Source organism: Cibotium barometz, chromosome 43, assembly GCF_041138505.1.
Source record: "Cibotium barometz isolate CiBa-2024 chromosome 43, ASM4113850v1, whole genome shotgun sequence".
NCBI classification, from domain to species: Eukaryota; Viridiplantae; Streptophyta; class Polypodiopsida; order Cyatheales; family Cibotiaceae; genus Cibotium; species Cibotium barometz.
In genome coordinates, this window is record NC_141088.1 from 35,604,004 (window position 1) to 35,625,809 (window position 21,806).

Sequence of the window (21,806 nt, forward strand, 5' to 3'; positions counted from 1 at the left end):
GAGCCAAGTGCCCACAGCAATGGCTCTATGAGAGCAACCACTGAAAGGTAACCGTACGCCTGGGCTGTCTACTACTCCAAATGCGCTGCCAAAATGCAGTCAGGAACTCTGCTGAAATGCCCTCACGCTGCCAATGCTCTGCAGGCAGCTGGACTGGCATGTCGGAGCTAGCAAAATATGTCTGCCAAGCCATGCCGAATATAGAAAGAACGGCGTGGGCGGTCTCTCTGCCGAGGCAAAAGGGTCTCTGCACTGCCACTCGCCTGGGTCCCATTGTAAACGGGCGCCGGGCCTCCCATGCCCAAAGGTGCCACTCAGAGTCAACGGTGATGGCCTCCAGGTTTAGGTCAACATGCCAAAGTCTGCCCCCACAAGCTCCTACTACTCGGATCCGCTGAAAGATGCAGTCAACCACAAGCTCCGCGACTCAGTCATGACTCTATGAAGTCGTCCACCCTCACCCACCTAAAAGAACAATGTGCAATCCCCATAGCAGCCTCTCACTGCAATGAGTATCTCCAAACGCGTGAATGCCCCCATCCAGGTGGGTGGAGTCTGAATCCTGGGCTGTAACCAAGTCTCTGGCACTGCTGCCTCAATATCACTAATCATCTCTGTGGAACACCCCTCAAACTCAAACTCTGCTGCTCCTTAGGAAGCTACCGATCACCAAGGCACCGAGCAGGTCTAGTAGTCAAAGCTCCCCAAGAGACATGAGGTCTGGATCCAACCATGTAGCCTCTATCTGTCCGAACCTGTGGATTCCAAACCAGGGGCTGTCTCATGATCTCCTCAGTGCAAGAGGGAGGAATCTGGATCAAATGCAGGGCGTAGCTGCTCCCATGTCCTCAACAAACTGCATGCAAATCTGTCCTCAGTCCTCCGCGGGAAACCAACTCTGCACATCTCTGTGAAAATCCATCGGACCTCTGCCTGCCCCCACGGGCCTCCTGTAGCTGGAGTGCATCTACCAAGTCTGTGTAAGAGGAGCTCCTTCCAAGGCTCAGCGCACCTGGTAAGAGTCCTCAAACAATAAGCTTGCCCAAAAGCACTCGGCTCTGGCAAGCTGGGTCCACAATCCCTAGACCTCCCTGTGCTGTTGGCAAAGTGATAAGTGGCCAAGCAACTTTGGCCCTAGCCGGCCCTCCGTTTCTCCCAGACCACAGAAAAGTCCTGATCATGCGCTAAACTTGATTAGGAAGTAATGTACCACATGAGCCTGAGAATATCCAGCAGGAAGTAATGTACCACATGGTGGCCAAAAGCACCTGATTCGCCACTACCACCCGTCTAGCCAAAGAAAGTCTCGCAGAGCTCCAGAAAAGAAGCTTCCGCACCGACCGAATGCTCAAAAGTAAAGGAGCAATCTACTGCTTGGCTCTATCAAATCAAGTCCGACATGGCATCCCAAATATCGCACCGCCATGCCAGGGGGAATCCACTGAAACTGCATGCTAGGTCGCCACGAGACGGTCTCGTCTCTACTGACCCAAAAGCCACATGATTTGTGCCAATTAATCTTGGCACCAAAGGCATCCAAAATTGCTCTAAAGCATCCTGAAAACGAGTCAAATTGGCCGCATGGCCATGCAAGTAAACTGCTATATCATCTACGAACTCTGAATCTAGTAACTCCTCTTTCCTCATTCGGGAGACGGAGGCCCTATAGGCCTGTATCCTGCGCAGTCAAGTAAGAGCTCATCGTCTCAGCAAAGAAAAGGAAGAGCGTGGGCGCTAGAGGGTAGCCCTGTCGAACCGAACGAGAAAGGGAGAAGCGCTCCCCACCCTCCCCAGCCAAGGGCTCTTTCCTCATACGAGCAAGTGAAACAGCCTCCCAAAAAGTAAAGATATTGTCAAGGATGCTACGGTCCTTGACAAAACTAGTCTGGGTAGGGTGGATGAGGCTGTCCAGCATAGGTTGCAATCTCAAACTCAAGGCCTTAGCAATAATTTTGTAGGCAGAGTTCAAGATCGTGATCGGCCGCCACTATCTAATCTCCTCGGCGTTTCCTCCCTCCTTGGGAATAAGGAAAATCAACCCCTCAGATAGGGCCTCATGCATCATACCACTGTCCATCATCTCTTGGAAGGCAAGCCTCCTTCAAAAGATCCCAATATCGCAAGAAAAAAGAGGGACGAAGACCATCCTCTCCTAGACAACTGTCTCGTGCCAAAGAGCACAAAGCCTCATGTAACTCACTGCATGAAAAAGGGGCCAATAGCTGCAAGCGCATATCATCAGTCTCACTGTCCTGCGAACATATCTCAAAACCTGCTCTCGGCTCTCCATGCAAGTCGGTGAAGGAGCCTCCTCTGTCAATAACTCACGGTAGAACTGCGTTGTAGCAATCTCTCGCATCTCTTCTGGCTCCATGGCCATAGTACCATTGGCCCTACGGAGCCGTCGTACTCCTGCTCTAGAGTGTCGAGGTCCAGTAATCGAAAAGAACTCCCCAGTCACGCGGTCCTCTACCTGAGCCCACTGAGCTGCCTGTCTATGAAACAGAAAATCATGCCTGCGCTCCTCTGTGTCTCGCGAAGCTCCTGCTGTGCCTGAGCTAGCTGTGTCCCCGCCCACTCACTATCAGGATGACGCTCAAGCAATCTCTGAAGGGAGGTGTAGCCGGCGCTCAGCCTCTCTAGTGTGTGCGCCAATCTCCGGCTCATCTCCTCTCTGAGAAGGGCACTAATCTGCTGCTCAAGGCCCATCGACACTGACTGTGCCCGCGATTCCGACTCCGACTTAGTCCGAATCCAAATCTGCTCAATCTGCTCAGCCAAGTTCTCATCAAGCTGTACATTCTCTGGGATACGCATCGACTGGGAGAATCTCCTATCCCCCTCAGAGAGAACCAACAAAACTGGCGCATGATCTGACATACAAGTACCAGCAAGAATCCCCACAGAACCTCCTCTGTCCACAAGTAGATCACTAGCATACATCCTGTCAATCCGAGAGAGGTTCGTGCTGCCAATCCGCCGATCTGAACGAGAAAAGAGGAGACTACCTCGCTCCCATGCAAATCCCTCAGAATGCCATACATCAACAACCCTCAATGTCATACATAATCTCTCCCATGCTGCAAGCTCTATGCCATGAACAGTGGTTTGGCTACCACCACATCTGTCCTCTCAGGTGCTTCAATCATGTTGAAGTCACCCCCAATACACCACTCATCAGCTCGAGGCAAAGCAACATCAATCTGTGTCCAAAACTCTGCACGAGCACTCTCATGATTCGGGGCATATAGGTTCAGGAGACCAAGCCTGATCTCTCCCCACTGAAAAATCATCCACTGTGCTCTGCCAGGAATAATAATGCCTCTGTCAATGATGGCAGCCCGCCAAGTATCCACAATAGACATACATACTCCCCCCTGAATACCAGAGGGTCCAAATGATGCTAACCAAAACACCTCAGAGTGTCTATGCATAAGCTGACCACAACGCCGAATGTGGCTCTTTGACAAATGATGCTCCTGCAACATAAGAACATCCACTGGACCACCAGTCAAGCAGTGCATCATCTCTTGGCGCAGACGCCCACGGAAAATTGGAGCCTCCAAGCCCCTGTACATTCCATGAGATGATCCTCATGGGGACTGCAAGAACTAGGAGGCGCGCGGCCATAGCCGCTAGCCGAGCAATCTTGGAGATAGGTTTGGACAGAGAGAAATCCGAGTCCAAACGTCCCCTAAATCTTGAAAAGCGACCTCTCAAGGCCTGTTTTACCCTTAATTTCCTAGCAGGAAAGTGCTTAGTTTCTCCTCCTCCCAATCTTTAACATGCCACTCCCACTTTAAGGGCATACGATCTAAGAGAGTAGAAGAGTTATCAATCTTAATCTCTAGGGTGTGAGGGAACCAAGAAGCTTGGTGGATAAAGAAAACCCTATCAAGTCTAGAGGAAGAGCCAAAGTATTGTAGGCTGAAGTATGTGCGGCCACCACTCCCCCAAACTCCATCCATCCACTAGTCCCAACTTACCACTGAGATCACCCCATTTCTTTTTATCCTGCCCGATCAGGATGGTGCTTCCTCCACATTTGTTAGATGGTTTCTTCACCATGTTAAAGTCACCCATTAAAATCCAAGGGCACCGCATATTAAGACCAAAGAGCCATTCCCATAAGCCTCCCCTTTCTTTGTAATTATGAGCTCCATAAATGTTAACAACCCAGATTCTCTCCCCTCAACTTGACATTCTACTACCAGAGCCCTACCTCTGGGGTGGTTGGCAATAAGGCACGGGTTCATGGACTCCTTTATAATGGTCATCACTCCACTATAACCCTTATCAATTCCTCTATAATAAACTACAACGTTGACACCTACTCGATGTGCCTATTAACTTATTAATAGGGAGACCCCAACCTTAGTAATTCCTAAAGTTTTAACCATAGGAATTACTAAGGTTCCCTCCATGTTACTGAAAAGATGCAGGGGAGAAGAGAGCTTGAGCTCTTGCAAGCACACACACACTCACAAAACCCTAAAAGAGCACACACACACACACACACTCACAAAACCCTAAAAGAGCACACAAGGTGAGGCTAAAAATCTTCTTCTTCTTCACACAACACTCAACACACCATATACAAAGATAAGAGTATACACCATATGAAAAGGTACTCAATCAAATATATACAAGGGTTCTCTATAGTGTGAACCCAACTAAATGAGCTGGCGCTATAACTATGCCAGTCTCTAGAATGGCTGTCACATAGCCTATCATCCAAGTGGCCACATATCACCCATGATCTCACCAACCATGCCAGTGGTGTAAGTGTAGGGCCTATCCCCCAGGCGGGTCATCAGTGTCCACCGCCTCATTAGATGAGCTCGATATCTCAACACTCCCCCTCGAGCTCAACTCCATCTCATGTACACCAAGCGAAGCCCTGAATCTGTGGAGCTTCTGTGTACCCAATGCTTTGGTGAAGATGCCAGCTACCTGATCCTGTGTGTTGACATAAACAAGGTCAACGTCTCCTACCAAAACCTTCTCTCTGACAAAATGGTAGTGGACCTCTATATGCTTCGTGCGAGCATGAAAAACTGGGTTTTTGGCCAACTGTATACTGCTAATGTTGTCACAGAAAATGACAACTTGTCTATCCACTGATAGACCCAAATCTGCAAGTAGCTTTCTCAACCAAGCTACCTCACATGGTGCCATAGCAGCACCTCTGTACTCGGCCTCTGTACTGGATAGAGCAACCGTAGGCTGCTTCTTGCTGCTCCAAGTGACAGCAGCACTCCCCAAAGAAAACATGAAGCCACTAGTAGATCTTCTATTTGAGATACTACCAACCCAATCAGCATCTGTGTACCCATGTACACATATCTCTATAGCTGGTATCCCAAGATCCTCATCAAGGCTCATCGCTGAGCCACTATATTCTCCATCAACATGAGAATGCCCTGCAGAAATGTCAGGCATACTAAGGGGCTCAACCACTTTCTGTTTGCCTTTATGTGATATACTAATCACATTTGCAGAACTGGTATTATGACGCAGCCTGCGACTCCATGGTCTATCAACTGAACCACTAGATGAGGACTCTCTTGGTCCACTCAAAGACTGTGATTGCTGACTTGCATTCTATGCAACCACATTTCCACTCACATCAGCCCCAACAGCTTCTTTTTCAGTAGCATACCAGCTGCTCATCTCATCAAAAACAACATCCATGCTTACCCTCAACTCACGTGTAGCAGGGTTATAACACCTGTATCCCTTTTGCTCAAGGGAATACCCAATAAACACACATTTTTCAGCTTTTGGATCCAGCTTAGTTCTCAGCTCATCTGGCACATGCACATATGCAATGCATCCAAAGACTTTCAGATGAGACAAATTAGGTTTTCTGCTAGCAAACCTCTCCTCTGGAGTTACATCATGTATGGCTGCAGTTGGAGTCGTGTTCATGATGTAAACTGTTGTAGAAACATCCTCAGCCCAATAGCTATGCGGCATATTCTTCTCTCCCATCAATGCTCGTGCAATCTCAACAATGTGCCTGTTTTTTCGCTTAGCAACTCCATTTTGTGCGGAGTGTATCTGCATGTAAACTGTCTCCGAATACCATTCTTCTTCAAATATTCAGAGAACTCATTGGAGAAGTACTCTCCCCCTCCATTTGACCTTAGGCACTTTACATATTTCCCTGTTTGCTTTTCAACCATAACTCTGAAATTCTGAAAATGAGTGAACACCTCATTGGAGAAGTACTCTCCCCCTCCATTTGAGCTTAGGCACTTTACATATTTCCCTGTTTGCTTTTCAACCATAACTCTGAAATTCTGAAAATGAGTGAACACCTCACCCTTCTCCTTCATGAAGTATACCCACACTTTCCTTGTGTGGTCATCAATAAATGTCACATAATACCTGCAGCCTCCCATAGACATGGTCTTCGTAGGACCCCATACATCTGAATGCACAACATCTAGTGCATTTCTGCTCACATTTCTATCACGTGGAAATACATGCTTTGTTTGCTTTCCAAATTGGCATGCTTCACATATTTTTTGCATACCTTCAACTTTAAACTTTGGTAGCCTTGTCACAATTCCTTTAGTCTGCATAGATTTCATTCTCTGTACATTCACATGTCCAATTCTTTTATGCCAAATGTCTGTGTCTGCAACAATTCCTGAACCATTTGCAAATATCGCAGCACTCACTTCAGGCATGTTTACATTCAATGTAAACATTTTGCCCACTCTATTGCCTTTTGTAACCAACCTGCACTTGTCTTTAAAGTATTCAACATAACAACCATCAGGATTAAACCGAACCTACAAACTGTGCTCAATCATATGGCCAACTAAAACCAGATTCTTTGTTATGTTCGGAACATGAAGTATATCTACAAGGTACTTCACTTTGCCATCCTGCATAGACAATGGCACATCTCCAACATGGGCAATTGGATGAGCAGTGTCATCCCATGTTTCCACAAAACCTGGTCTTTCAAGGTTTTTCATCTCCTTGAACCATTCCCCACCATGACTTGTCATGTGGTTCGAAGCACCTGAATCAACGTACCATACATCATCTTTATGTGCTACTTCAACATTTTCAGACAAGGCATTAACAACATGCTGTATAGCAAACAACCTTTCATTATCCTCATTATTTTTGCTCAAGGATGCATAGTTGATTTTGCTCAAGGATGCATCGTTGTTTTGCTGCAATTTTCCATTTTGCATGTCAGCTTGCTTCTTATAACAATCTGCCTGCACATGTCCAGGCTTACCACAATAAAAGCATCCACGTGTATCATTATACTGCCTTTGCCAATTTCCACAACCTCTTTGACTCCCCCTGCCTCTGAATTGGCCTCTTCCACCTGCGTGTTGTTGTTGTTGTGAATTCTAGGACTGTTGTTGTTGCTGCTGCTAGCCATAATTCTGATTACCTGTTCGGCCACCTCCTTGGCCGCATCCACGGCTTCCTCTACCTCGTCCTCTTCCTGAACTTGTGTAGAAGTCCTGTTGCTCTGAACTGTTTTTGTTTTGTGAAGACTGTTGGTCTTGACCCAAGCTCTTCTCTTCTATAATCAACATAGACACCAAATCTGTGAAATTGGAAATGTTTTCCCGAGTCTGAATAGACATCTTGAATGCCTTGTATTGTGGCCCGAGACCACGTAGATAGACTTCCACCTTATCATCATCATCTATTGAAACGCCAATAGATGCAAGGGATTCCACAATACCCTTGATCTTCAATGCATAGTCATTCACAGACATACTCTTTTTCTCCACTTCTTTTTCTCCACAGTATGAAGTTCATTCTTCAACTGTATCTTTCGTGCCTTGGTATTCGTTTCATAGAGTTTTACCAAGGTGTCCCACGCCTCCTTGGGGGACTTGGCATCCTGTATGTGCCCAATCATGGTGTCCTGTATACTGATAGATTGTATACTGATAGAGAGCCAATACATAACTTTTCTGGCTCCTTGATTCCAATCCTTGAAGTCTTTCACATCTGCAGCAGTCGGATTGATCTCCGGTGCCTCTTCTTGCTCACCTTCTATGTAGTCCTAGTAACCCTTTCCCATCAGGAAATTCATCAACCTGAACCTCCAAGCATGGAAGTTGTTCTTATCAAGCTTCTCAGCAACAATCTGGTTTATGCCATCATTTGACATCTTGCCAGGCACACAAATTTACCAGAAATAGCACTCTGGTTTGTCCTGCACAAACTGTTGTATTTTTTGCAGCGGTACTAAAGTACACTCAAATGTCACAACCTCAATGTGCATACATACACCCAATGGCAATTGTTGATCTCCTTGCAGCACGCATAGTGTCTGCACAGCCAGTCTGTCTTCATGCAGTTCTTAAAACAGAGTTCTGCAGAGAATCAATGACTTACTCACAGTGCTCGAAATCGCCTGCTTTCTGAAAAACGGAGGTCGTAACATGCCCAAAACGTTGTCTGATAGGACAGTATAGTTGCCCTATAGCTTTACTCCCTTGAAGAAAGCTCCTCAATTAGAGATCGTTTGCCTGTGCCTCCCGTAGAGCTCCCGACAAGGGTGTAGCCTCTCCAACACAAATAGGGAAGAGTAGATGAAGCTCTTACCCTCGTACCGCTTCCTGTGCTTCTCTTGCTTGCAGCTCAGCCCTTAGCATGAACCAGGCTCTGATACCATGAAAAGATGTAGGGGAGAAGAGAGCTTGAGCTCTTGCAAGCACACACACACTCACAAAACCCTAAAAGAGAACACACAAGGTGAGAGGCTGAAAATCTTCTTCTTCTTCACACTCAACACATCATATACAAAGATAAGAGTACACACCATATGAAAAGGTACTCAACCAAATACATACTAGGGTTCTCTATAGTGTGTTAAACCAACTAAATGAGTTGGCGCTATAACTTCGTTCTCCATGCTAGTGCACCCTGTTGAAATGTCAAGCTCGTATACAGCTGGAGGATAGCACATGGGTGCTGACAGAGTGACAGTATGGTAGATAGATATTGTGTGGTGTGTTTATGACCGCGTCCAGCTGGTCATGTGTGGTGTGGACATTACATTAGGTTTACTTTGTAGTGTTGACATAACACTATGTTGTGTTCTCCTTTGTGTATGAGAGAGAGATGATGACTATGGCTTCTCTCCTTCTTTATGATTGATGGATATGGATTAGGGTTTGCTTCTCTTGTGTGTTTTCCCTCCTGCTTCTGTTTTTTATCATGGTATCAGAGCCTAGAGCTCATTAGCTGTGTTGTGAGAGTGAGTGAGAGAAGAGGGAAGAAGAAGAAAAAGCTGTGAAGGAAGCCATTGGAGCTTGGAGCAAAGGAGAAGCTGTGGAGCACACACCGGCATCAGATCTGAGAGCTAAGGACCATTGGTAAGTGTAGCAAGACCCCCTCTGCGGATTGCAGGTATCAAGAGCAAGTGTAAGAGAAGATTAAAGGTGCAAAAGCAAGCAGAAAATTTTTGTTTTGAAGCTTTAATGGAAAGCTTATGAAGGAGTGTGTCTTGGCAAATGTATTGGATCAAATGCAAAGCAAACACTGAGGCTCTCATGTATTTTGAATGAACACATGTATTAGCAACTTTGGGGCAAGTCATTGCATGGAAAATTGATGCATTACAGGCAATTTGTGAAGAAATTTTTTTTTGGTTTTTTGGACTCTACAAAAACAGAGAACATATGCCCGGTGGAGGATCGAATGCGGAAAATTGAAGCAAAATTGAGCCAAACCCTTCATACCCATGATGCATTAGGTCATTGCTAAGAAGCTTATCAACTCAATTGTGAAAAACCCCTTCTCTACAGGCCCCAGGAGAGCAGGCGGCGCATCTCTGTGCAGAATTCTGGATAGTCTCATAAGATATCATGCCATTCACTCATTTCTAATCCATTTGATGCCATTCAAAGCTTGGGGAGTTTAGCAAAGACATTGCTAAATCCTTGTGATGCTTGGTTGCAGCTCATTTGATGTATTTGGAGCTCATTGAAGTAATTTATCAGAGGTGTGCAGGTTTGCAGAAAGTCTGTCCAGAAACAGAGCAGTATTAATCAAGGCATTAATCCTTGTCTATATCAAATTGGTCTAATTCCTTTGGTACAAGTAGAGTCCTATGAGTTGCTAAACTTTTGATTCAAAAAGTTTTGAATTTGGATAAGATTTGAAGGAGACAGAGCATTTTTAGTGAGAGGTGGTACCTGACAGATGCAGAAAAAGGCAAACCAGGGAGCTACAAAAATTGGTGGTTCTCATTCACCTTGAAGAATTTGATCAAACCCTTCTAGGATATGTTGGAGAAATGTGTTGGGAAGCTAATGCAAGTTGAATCATTGCATTTGGACAAGGTTTGAAGGATTTAGAGCATAATCTTGACTGGTTACTGGCGAGAAATTACTGGCGAGAAAAAAACCAGAAAATTTTTTGTGAAGAAGTATCATTTGGTTTCAACTTTGATCGAGTGTACATTGTTGATGAATCATTGTGGGATGTTAATGCACACAATTTGCAAGCATTTTATGTGATTTGAAGAGATTTGAAGCTTTACAGGTCCGGCATACAACTTGTCAAAGGGGTACATCTACTATATTTTTGCAACAATGGGAGATGGTCCGATACAGATTGTTGGAGAGAAGCTTGATAGAACTAACTTCCAAGTGTGGAAGTTTCGAATGAAGAGTTTTTTGAAAGGCAAAGGATTGTGGAGCCTTGTATCGGATGAAACCGGGATGAAGACCCGGAGCCATACCTACCTCCTAAACCAAATAATGCTCAGTTGGTGGCTCACAAGCAATGGGTAGAGCGGTCTTCGAAAGTGTTGCATTACTTTTCAATATGTGTAACAGATGCCTTGCTTATTCACATCCAAGATGCAGATACACCGAAAGAAGCATGGGGTATATTGTGCCGAATGTATGAGACAGACACTGGTGCAAGGAAGATACATCTAAAGCAACAGATTCACAGTGTAACACGAAGGAATAGGAGTATACATGAGTATGTTCAGGAAATCAAGGGTTATGCAGATTCCTTGTCATCAATCCATGCCCCAATGGATGATGATGATTTGGTTGCTCTCACATTGCGTGGTTTAGGCAAAGAATACAAATCTTTTGACACTTCCATCTCAGTAAGGTTGGGAGGAATGCCAGATTTTAATGAGCTTGTGTCATTGCTCATTGTGGAAGAATTGAAGCTTGGACTTGGTGGTATGAGTCTTACAGGTGGTGCATCCTCGTCAAGCAATGATGAGCATGCAAGGAATCAGGCTTTTTACTCATCTAGAGGCTTTCGAGGCAGGGGGAGATTTACCCCTCGAGGCCGTGGTGGAGGACGTGGTTGGAATGACAGGTCTACTCCACCACAATCAAATCAGAATTTTCAGAATTCACAGTCATCATTTGGATCACGTGGAGGTCGTGGATTTCAATCCCATAGGGGGAGATTTGGACATTTCAATATACAGAGATTAAAGAACATGCAAACAAGAGGCATTGTCAGTGGATTGCCTCGATTCAAATATGATGGACATATGCATGTTTGTGAAGCCTGTCAGTTTGGAAAGCAGGCAAGGTTGAGATTTCCTAGAGAAGGAAATATGAGTAACAGGCCACTTGAGATAGTACACAGTGATGTATGGGGACCTGCACAAAATCCATCTATCAAAGGAAGTCTATACTATGTGACATTTATAGATGACTTCAGCAGGATGACATGGATATACTTTTTGAAAGAGAAGAGTGAAGTGCTGGAAAAGTTCATGGATTTCAAAGCTCTTGTAGAAAAGCAATATGGCTGTTGGATTAAATGTTTGAGAACAGATGGAGGTGGTGAATACACCTCAAAAGCTTTTGAGCATTTCTTGCAGAAGCATGGGATAAGAAGACAGTTGACATGCAGGTATACACCTCAACAGAATGGTGTGGCTGAGAGAAAGAATCGAGTCATATGTGAAGTGGCAAGGGCAATGCTCAATGAAAAGAGCATGCCAGATTACTATTGGGCAGAAGCATGTGCTACTGCAATGTATATCCTGAACAAAACACCTACAGCAGCCATTCATGGAAGCACGCCAGAGATGCGGCTTACAGGTTACAGGCCAGACATTGGACATCTCAAAGTCTTTGGATGCGTAGCTTATGTCCATGTGCCTGATGAAAGAAGACGGAAGTTGGATCCTAAGGCAGAGAAATGTGTATTTGTTGGATATGCACAGGATCGAAAGGCCTACAAATGTTATAACCCTCAAACTAGACAAGTAGTCATCTCACGAGATGTGGTGTTTGATGAGCTTGCTAGTTGGTACAAAGCAAAAGATGAGGGAGTCATTGACTCACTTGAGGCTAATGTGCCTGTGAACTTGCCATCACAAGCAAGTTCTAGTTCTACTACTATGTCTGGGCTAGCAGAAGCTGAGAGTAGCAGTATACGTCCATGGTCAGGACGTTTGAGGCATGAGAGTGTGAGCACTGGGAGTAGTGCTATGGATAAAGGCAAGAAGAAAGTCGAAGGAATTGGAATCACAGGTTATGAGTCATCTAGTTCTGAGAGTCTGGATGAGGAGCTCGGCATACCTGTTTTACGCACACCTGGTGCTAGGCAGGACAGATATGTGCCACCACATGCTAGAGTTACAGGTGTACAGAGTGACCCGCATGCATTGCGGAGATCCCAGAGAGTCAGATATCCAGTTGAAAGATTGACATATAGAGATTTTGCTATGCACTATGCATACATGACATCTATGGTAAAGCATGTGGAACCTACATGCTATACAGAGGCTATTGGAGAGCATGTATGGGAGAAAGCCATGGATGAAGAGATGGATGCTTTGGACAAAAATGATACATGGGAATTGGCTGAGTTACCTCAAGGAAAGAATGCAATTGGTTGCAAATGGGTGTATAAGGTAAAGTGCAAGTCAGATGGCAGAGACATAAGGCAAGGCTGGTCGCTAAAGGATATGCACAAACTTATGGTCTTGATTATGATGAAACTTTCAGCCCAGTGGCTAAGATGGCTACAGTGAGGTCTATCATTGCACTAGCAGCACAAAAAGGTTGGGCTTTACATCAAATGGATGTAAAAAATGCTTTCTTGAATGGTGAACTACAAGAAGAGGTGTACATGGAACAGCCAGAAGGATATGTACATCCAAAATATCCGACTTTTGTTTGCAGGTTAAAGAAAGCACTCTATGGTTTGAAGCAAGCACCTCGTGCTTGGAGTGACAAGATCAGCAGATATCTTGTCAGTATTGGATTTGTGGTTGGAAATGCAGACTCTTCACTTTATGTGAAGAAGACACATGATGGTATCGTGATGATAGTCATTTATGTTGATGATTTGATTATCACAGGTGATTGTGGGAAAGGCATTGATGAGGTTAAGGCCTTTTTATGCAAAGAGTTTGATATGAAAGACCTTGGTGATTTAAGGTTCTTTCTTGGCATTGAGGTGATTAGAACAAGCAAGGGTATATGGCTGGTGCAAAGGCAATATGCACTTGACATGCTGGCAAAGTATGGTATGACAGCATGCAAACCAATGTTGACACCATTAGAGCAAAACATGAAGCTTAGGGCTGATTTGGGTGATGAGCTTGATGATATCACCATGTACAGGAAAATGGTTGGTAGCCTTATCTACATGACCATTACGAGGCCAGATCTCAGTTATGCAGTTGGTTTGGTGAGTCAGTTTATGCAGAGTCCTCATAAACCTCACTTGGATGCTGTGAGACGTATTTTGAGATACGTCAAAACTACCGTGCATTATGGTCTTTTCTATGAGGCAGGAAAAGACATGCATGTCTATGGATATACAGATGCAGATTGGGCCGGTAGTGCATATGACAGGAGGTCTACCAGTGGCTATGTTTTCAGCCTCGGTAGTGGAGCTGTGAGTTGGAGCAGTAAAAAGCAACCTACAGTTGCTTTATCTACCACAGAGGCAGAGTATCGTGGAGCAGCCATAGCTGCATGTGAGGCTATGTGGTTGAAGAAGTTGCTAGATGATGTCAGGTTACAGAGTGATATGAGAGTTGTCATTCATTGTGACAACATGAGTAGTATTCAGCTTGCTAGCAACCCAGTTTATCATGCCAGGACTAAACATATTGAGGTCCACTATCATTTCATCAGAGAGAAGGTGCTAGATGGGCATGTTGATTTGACATATGTACAGACAGATGAGCAGGTTGCAGATATCTTTACCAAAGCACTTGGTAAGGATAAGTTCGAGTATTTCCATACTAGATTGGGAGTCCTAGAGATGGACATGTCGAGCTTGAGGGGGAGTGTTGAAATGTCAAGCTTGTATACAGCTGGAGGATAGCACATGGGTGCTGACAGAGTGACAGTATGGTAGATAGATATCATGTGGTGTGTTTATGACCGCGTCCAGCTGGTCATGTGTGGTGTGGACATTACATTAGGTTTACTTTGTAGTGTTGACATAACACTATGTTGTGTTCTCCTTTGTGTGTGAGAGAGAGATGATGACTATGGCTTCTCTCCTTCTTTATGATTGATGGATATGGATTAGGGTTTGCTTCTCTTGTGTGTGTTCCCTCCTGCTTCTGTTTTTTATCACACCCCGGCCTTAAGGCTCGAACTTGAGTTTGAGCCTTTGCTCTCCATGCTAGTGCACCCCGGCCTTAAGGCTCGAACTTGAGTTTGAGCCTTTGCTCCTTTGCTCTCCATGCTAGTGCACCCCGGCCTTAAGGCTCGAACTTCAGATTGAGCCTTCGTCCTCCATGCTAGTGCACCCCGGCCTTAAGGCTCGAACTGAAGTTTGAGCCTTTGCTCTCCATGCTAGTGCACCCCGGCCTTAAGGCTCGAACTTGAGTTTGAGCCTTTGCTCCTTTGCTCTCCATGCTAGTGCACCCCGGCCTTAAGGCTCGAACTTCAGATTGAGCCTTCGTTCTCCATGCTAGTGCACCCCGGCCTTAAGGCTCGAACTTGAGTTTGAGCCTTTGCTCTCCATGCTAGTGCACCCCGGCCTTAAGGCTCGAACTTGAGTTTGAGCCTTTGCTCCTTTGCTCTCCATGCTAGTGCACCTCGGCCTTAAGGCTCAAACTTCAGATTGAGCCTTCGTTCTCCATGCTAGTGCACCCCAACCTTAAGGTTTAAACTTGAGTTTGAGCCTTTGCTCTCCATGCTAGTGCACCCCGGCCTTAAGGCTCGAACTTCAGATTGAGCCTTCGTTCTCCATGCTAGTGCACCCCGGCCTTAATGCTAGTGCACCGCGGCCTTAAGGCTCGAACTTGAGTTTGAGCCTTTGCTCCTTTGCTCTCCATGCTAGTGCCCTCCGGCCTTAACGCTCGAACTTCAGATTGAGCCTTCGTTCTCCATGCTAGTGCACCCCGGCCTTAAGGCTCGAACTTGAGTTTGAGCCTTTTCTCTCCATGCTAGTGCACCCCGGCCTTAAGGCTCGAACTTGAGTTTGAGCCTTTGCTCCTTTTCTCTCCATGCTAGTGCACCCTGGCCTTAAGGCTCCAACTTCAGATTGAGCCTTCGTTCTCCATGCTAGTGCACCTCGGCCTTAAGGCTCGAACTTGAGTTTGAGCCTTTGCTCTCCATGCTAGTGCACCCCGGCCTTAAGGCTTGAACTTGAGGGTTGAGCCTTTTCTCCTTTGCTCTCCATGCTAGTGCACCCCGGCCTTAAGGCTCGAACTTCAGGTTGAGCCTTCGTTCTCCATGCTAGTGCACCCCGTCCTTAAGGCTCGAACTTGAGTTTGAGCCTTTGCTCTCCATGCTAGTGCACCCCGGCGGCCTTAAGGCTCGAACTTGAGTTTGGGCCTTTGCTCCTTTGCTCTCCATGCTAGTGCACCCGCCTTAAGGCTCGAACTTCAGATTGAGCCTTCGTTCTCCATGCTAGTGCACCCCGGCCTTAATGCTAGTGCACCCCGGCCTTAAGGCTCGAACTTGAGTTTGAGCCTTTGCTCTCCATGCTAGTGCACCCCGGCCTTAAGGCTCGAACTTGAGTTTGAGCCTCTCCTCCTTTGCTCTCCATGCTAGTGCACCCCGGCCTTAATGCTAGTGCACCCCGGCCTTAAGGCTCGAACTTGAGTTTGAGCCTCTCCTCCTTTGCTCTCCATGCGAGTGCACCCCGGCCTTAAGGCTCGAACTTCAGGTTGAGCCTTCGTTCTCCATGCTAGTGCACCCCGGCCTTAAGGCTCGAACTTGAGGTTGAGCCTTCGTTCTCCATGCTAGTGCACCCCGGCCTTAAGGCTCGAACTTGAGTTTGAGCCTTTCGCTAGTGCACCCCAGCCTTAAGGCTCGAACTTCAGATTGAGCCTTCGTTCTCCATGCTAGTGCACCTCGGCCTTAATGCCGGCCTTAATGCTAGTGCACCCCGGCCTTAAGGCTCGAACTTGAGTTTGAGCCTTTGCTCTCCATGCTAGTGCACCCCGGCCTTAAGGCTCGAACTTGAGTTTGAGCCTTTGCTCTCCATGCTAGTGCACCCCGGCCTTAAGGCTCGAACTTGAGTTTGAGCCTCTCCTCCTTTGCTCTCCATGCTAGTGCACCCCGGCCTTAAGGCTCGAACTTCAGATTGAGCCTTCGTTCTCCATACTAGTGCACCCCGGCCTTAAGGCTCGAACTTGAGTTTGAGCCTTTGCTCTCCATGCTAGTGCACCACGGCCTTAAGGCTCGAACTTGAGTTTGAGCCTTTGCTCCTTTTCTCTCCATGCTAGTGCACCCCGGCCTTAAGGCTCGAACTTCAGATTGAGCCTTCGTTCTCCATGCTAGTGCACCCCGGCCTTAAGGCTCGAACTTGAGTTTGAGCCTTTGCTCTCCATGCTAGTGCACCCCGGACTTAAGGCTCGAACTTGAGTCTGAGCCTTTGCTCCTTTGCTCTCCATGCTAGTGCACCCCGGCCTTAAGGCTCGAACTTCAGATTGAGCCTTCGTGCTCCATGCTAGTGCACCCCGGCCTTAAGGCTCGAACTTGAGTTTGAGTCTTTGCTCTCCATGCTAGTGCACCTGGCCTTAAGGCTCGAACTTGAGTTTGAGCCTTTGCTCCTTTGCTCTCCATGCTAGTGCCTTAAGGCTCGAACTTCAGATTGAGCCTTCGTTCTCCATGCTAGTGAAACCCGGCCTTAAGGCTCGAACTTGAGTTTGAGCCTTTGCTCTCCATGCTAGTGCACCCCGGGCCTTAAGGCTCGAACTTGAGTCTGAGCCTTTGCTCCTTTGCTCTCCATGCTAGTGCACCCCGGCCTTAAGGCTCGAACTTCAGATTGAGCCTTCGTTCTCCATGCTAGTGCACCCCGGCCTTAAGGCTCGAACTTGAGTTTGAGCCTTTGCTCTCCATGCTAGTGCACCCCGGCCTTAAGGCTCGAACTTGAGTTTGAGCCTTTGCTCCTTTGCTCTCCATGCTAGTGCACCCCGGCCTTAAGGCTCGAACTTCAGATTGAGCCTTCGTCCTCCATGCTAGTGCACCCTGGCCTTAAGGCTCGAACTTAAGTTTGAGCCTTTGCTCTCCATGCTAGTGCACCCCGGCCTTAAGGCTCGAACTTGAGTTTGAGCCTTTGCTCCTTTGCTCTCCATGCTAGTGCACCCCGGCCTTAAGGCTCGAACTTCAGATTGAGCCTTCGTTCTCCATGTGCACCCCGGCCTTAAGGCTCGAACATGAGTTTGAGCCTTTGCTCTCCATGCTAGTGCACCCCGGCCTTAAGGCTCGAACTTGAGTTTGAGCCTTTGCTCCTTTCCTCTCCATGCTAGTGCACCCGGTCTTAAGGCTCGAACTTCAGATTGAGCCTTCGTTCTCCATGCTAGTGCACCCCGGCTTAAGGTTTGAACTTGAGTTTGAGCCTTTGCTCTCCATGCAAGTGCACCCCGGCCCTAAGGCTCGAACTTCAGATTGAGCCTTCGTTCTCCGTGCTAGTGCACCCCGGCCTTAATGCTAGTGCACCCTGGCCTTAAGGCTCGAACTTGAGTTTGAGCCTTTGCTCCTTTGCTCTCCATGCTAGTGCCCTCCGGCCTTAATGCTCGAACTTCAGATTGAGCCTTCGTTCTTCATGCTAGTGCACCTCGGCCTTAAGGCTCGAACTTGAGTTTGAGCCTTTTCTCTCCATGCTAGTGCACCCCGGCCTTAAGGCTCGAACTTGAGTCTGAGCCTTTGCTCCTTTGCTCTCCATGCTAGTGCACCCCGGCCTTAAGGCTCGAACTTTAGATTGAGCCTTCGTTCTCCATGCTAGTGCACCTCGGCCTTAAGGCTCGAACTTGAGTTTGAGCCTTTGCTCTCCATGCTAGTGCACCCCGACCTTAAGGCTCGAACTTGAGGGTTGAGCCTTTTCTCCTTTGCTCTCCATGCTAGTGCACCCCGCCTTAAGGCTCGAACTTCAGGTTGAGCCTTCGTTCTCCATGCTAGTGCACCCCGGCCTTAAGGCTCGAACTTGAGTTTGAGCCTTTGCTCTCCATGCTAGTGCACCCCGGCCTTAAGGCTCGAACTTGAGTTTGAGCCTTTGCTCCTTTGCTCTCCATGCTAGTGCACCCCAGCCTTAAGGCTCGAACTTCAGATTGAGCCTTCGTTCTCCATGCTAGTGCACCCCGGGGCCTTAATGCTAGTGCACCCGGCCTTAACGCTCGAACTTGAGTTTGAGCCTTTGCTCTCCATGCTAGTGCACCCCGGCCTTAAGGCTCGAACTTGAGTTTGAGCCTCTCCTCCTTTGCTCTCCATGCTAGTGCACCCCGGCCTTAAGGCTTGAACTTTATATTGAGCCTTCGTTCTCCATACTAGTGCACCCCGGCCTTAAGGCTCGAACTTGAGTTTGAGCCTTTGCTCTCCATGCTAGTGCACCCCGGCCTTAAGGCTCGAACTTGAGTTTGAGCCTTTACTCCTTTTCTCTCCATGCTAGTGCACCCCGGCCTTAAGGCTCGAACTTCAGATTGAGCCTTCGTTCTCCATGCTAGTGCACCCCGGCCTTAAGGCTCGAACTTGAGTTTGAGCCTTTGCTCTCCATGCTAGTGCACCCCGGCCTTAAGGCTCGAACTTGAGTCTGAGCCTTTGCTCCTTTGCTCTCCATGCTATTGCACCCCGGCCTTAAGGCTCGAACTTGAGTCTGAGCCTTTGCTCCTTTGCTCTCCATGCTAGTGCACCCCGGCCTTAAGGCTCGAACTTCAGATTGAGCCTTCGTGCTCCATGCTAGTGCACCCCGGCCTTAAGGCTCGAACTTGAGTTTGAGTCTTTGCTCTCCATGCTAGTACACCCGGCCTTAAGGCTCGAACTTGAGTTTGAGCCTTTGCTCCTTTGCTCTCCATGCTAGTGCACCCCGGCCTTAAGGCTCGAACTTCAGATTGAGCCTTTGTTCTCCATGCTAGTGCACCCTGGCCTTAAGGCTCGAACTTGAGTTTGAGCCTTTGCTCTCCATGCTAGTGCACCCCGGCCTTAAGGCTTGAACTTGAGTTTGAGCCTTTGCTCCTTTTCTCTCCATGCTAGTGCACCCCGGCCTTAAGGCTCGAACTTCAGATTGAGCCTTTGTCGGCCTTAAGGCTCGAACTTGAGTTTGAGCCTTTGCTCTCCATGCTAGTGCACCCCGGCCTTAAGGCTCGAACTTGAGTTTGAGCCTTTGCTCCTTTGCTCTCCATGCTAGTGCACCCCGGCCTTAAGGCTCGAACTTCAGTTTGAGCCTTTGCTCTCCATGCTAGTGCACCCCGGCCTTAAGGCTCGAACCTTAGTTTGAGCCTTTGCTCCTTTGCTCTCCATGCTAGTGCACCCCGGCCTTAAGGCTCGAACTTGAGTTTGAGCCTTTGCTCCTTTGCTCTCCATGCTAGTGCACCCCGGCCTTAAGGCTTGAACTTCAGATTGAGCCTTCGTTCTCCATGCTAGTGCACCCTGGCCCTAATGCACCCTGGCCTTATGGCTCAAACTTGAGTTTGAGCCTTTGCTCTCCATGCTAGTGCACCCCGGCCTTAAGGCGCGAACTTGAGATTGAGCCTTTGCTCTCCATGCTAGTGCACCTTGGCGTTAAGGCTCAAGGTTGAGTTTGAGCCTTTGCTCCTTTGCTCTCCATGCTAGTGCACCTCGGCGGCCTTAAGGCTCGAACTTGAGTTTGAGCCTTTGCTCCTTTGCTCTCCATGCTAGTTCACCCCGACCTTAAGGCTCGAACTTGAGTTTGAGCCTTTGCTCCTTTAGTCTCCATGCTAGTGCACCCCGGCCTTAAGGCTCAAACTTTAGATTGAGCCTTCGTTCTCCATGCTAGTGCACCCCGGTCTTAAGGCTCGAACTAGAGTTTGAGCCTTTGCTCTCCATGCTAGTGCACCCCGGCCTTAAGGCTCGAACTTGACTTTGAGCCTTTGTTCCTTTGCTCTCCATGCTAGTGCACCCCGGCGGCCTTAAGGCTCGAAATTGAGTTTGAGCCTTTGCTCTCCATGCTAGTCTATAAGGCTCGAACTTGAGATTGAGCCTTCGTTCTCCATGCTAGTGTACCCCGGCCTTAAGGCTCGACCTACATTGAGTCTTTGTTCTCCATGTAAGTGCACCCTGGCCTTAAGGCTCGAACTTGAGTTTGAGCCTTTGCTCTCCATGCTAGTGCACCCCAGCGTTAAGGCTCAAACTTGAGTTTGAGCCTTTGCTCCTTTGCTCTCCATGCTAGTGCACCCCGGCATTAAGGCTCAAACTTGAGTTTGAGCCTTTGCTCCTTTGCTCTCCATTAAGGCTCGAACTTCAGATTGAGCCTTCGTTCTCCATGCTAGTGCACCCCGGCCTTAAGGCTCGAACTTCAGTTTGAGCCTTTGCTCTCCATGCTAGTGCACCCCAGCCTTAAAGGCTGGAACTTGAGTTTGAGCCTTTGCTCTCCATGCTAGTGCACCCCCGTCTTAAGGCTCAAAATTGAGTTTGAGACTTTGCTCTCCATGCTAGTGCACCCCCGTCTTAAGGCTCGAAATTGAGTTTGAGCCTTTGCTCTCCATGCTAGTGCATAAGGCTCGAACTTGAGATTGAGCCTTCGTTCTCCATGCTAGTGTACCCTGGCCTTAAGGCTCGACCTAGATTGAGTCTTTGTTCTCCATGTTAGTGCACCTCGGCCTTAAGGCTCGAACTTGAGTTTGAGCTTTTGCTCTCCACGCTAGTGCACCCTGGCCTTAAGGCTCGAACTTGAGTTTGAGCCTTTGCTCCTTTGCTCTCCATGCTAGTGCACCCCGGCCTTAAGGCTCGAACTTGAGTTTGAGCCTTTGCTCTCCATGCTAGTGTACCCCGGCCTTAAGGCTCGAACTTCAGATTGAGCCTTCGTTCTCCATGCTAGTGTACTCCGGCCTTAAGGCTTGACCTAGATTGAGTCTTTGTTCTCCATGTTAGTGCACCCCGGCCTTAAGGCTCGAGCTTGAGTTCGAGCCTTTGCTCTCCATGCTAGTCCACCCCGATCTTAAGGCTCAAAATTGAGTTTGAGCCTTTGCTCTCCATGCTAGTGCATAAGGCTCGAACTTGAGATTGAGCCTTCGTTCTCCATGCTAGTGTACCCCGGCCTTAAGGCTCGACCTAGATTGAGTCTTTGTTCTCCATGTTAGTGCACCCCGGCCTTAAGGCTCGAACTTGAGTTTGAGCCTTTGCTCTCCATGCTAGTGCACCCCGGCCTTAAGGCTCGAACTTGAGTTTGAGCCTTTGCTCCTTTGCTCTCCATGCTAGTGCACCCCGGTCTTAACGCTCGAACTTCAGATTGAGCCTTCGTTCTCCATGCTAGTGCACCCCGGCCTTAAGGCTCAAACTTCAGATTGAGCCTTCGTTCTCCATGGTAGTGTACCCCGGCCTTAAGGCTCGACCTAGATTGAGTCTTTGTTCTCCATGCTAGTGTACCTCGGCCTTAAGGCTCGAGCT